This window comes from Panthera uncia, chromosome A2, assembly GCF_023721935.1.
Source record: "Panthera uncia isolate 11264 chromosome A2, Puncia_PCG_1.0, whole genome shotgun sequence".
In the NCBI taxonomy this organism is placed as follows: domain Eukaryota; kingdom Metazoa; phylum Chordata; class Mammalia; order Carnivora; family Felidae; genus Panthera; species Panthera uncia.
This window is the reverse complement of record NC_064816.1, coordinates 156,697,472-156,698,358: the sequence shown is the minus strand read 5'-3', so window position 1 is coordinate 156,698,358 and position 887 is coordinate 156,697,472.

Genomic DNA, 887 nt, shown 5'->3' with positions numbered 1-887 from the left:
AATATTGGCAAGAGGGATAACCTTAAAGTAAAAAGCTTCTGCACAGCAAGGGAAACAATTAACAAATTGAAAAAGCAATGTACAGAATGGGAGACGATATTTGCAAATGATATATCTGATAAGGAGTTAATATCCAAAATATATAAGGAACTCATGCAATGCAATAGCAAAAAAAAAAAAAAGAAGAAGAAGAAAAGGAAGAACTGATTATTAAAACATGGGCAAACCACCTAAACAGATACTTTTCCAAAGAAGACATACAAATGGGCAGCAAAAACCATGAAAAGGTGCTCAGCAGCATTCAGCATCAAGGAAATGCAAATCGAAACCACAACAGGAGAGAGGTATGCCTAGGTGGTCCAGTAGGTTAAGCATCAGACTTCAGCTCAGGTCATGATCTCAGGTTCATGAGTTTGAGCCCCACGTTGGGCTCGGTGCTGACAGCAAGAAGCCTGCTTGGGATTCTCTCTCCCTCTCTCTCTGTCCCTACCCCACTCATGCTCCCTTGCTCTCTCTTGCTCACTCTCTCTCTCTCTCTCTCTCAAAATAAATAAAGAAATAAACTTAAAAAAAAAGAAATAACAAATGTTGGTGAGAATGTGAAGAAAAGGAACCCTGTACACTGTTGGTTGGAATGTAAATTGGTGAAGCCACTCTGGAAAACAGAGTAGAAGTTCCTCAAGGAATTAAAAATGGGGGTACCTGGCTGGCTCAGTTGGTGGGGTGTGTGACCCTTAATCTCGCTGTTGTGAGCTCAAGCCCCATGCTGGGTGTAGAGATTACTTAAGAATAAAATCTTGAAGAAGAAGAAGAAGAAGGAGGAGGAGGAGGAGGAGGAGGAGAAGAAGAAGAAGAAGAAGAAGAAGAAGAAGAAGAAGAAGAAGAAG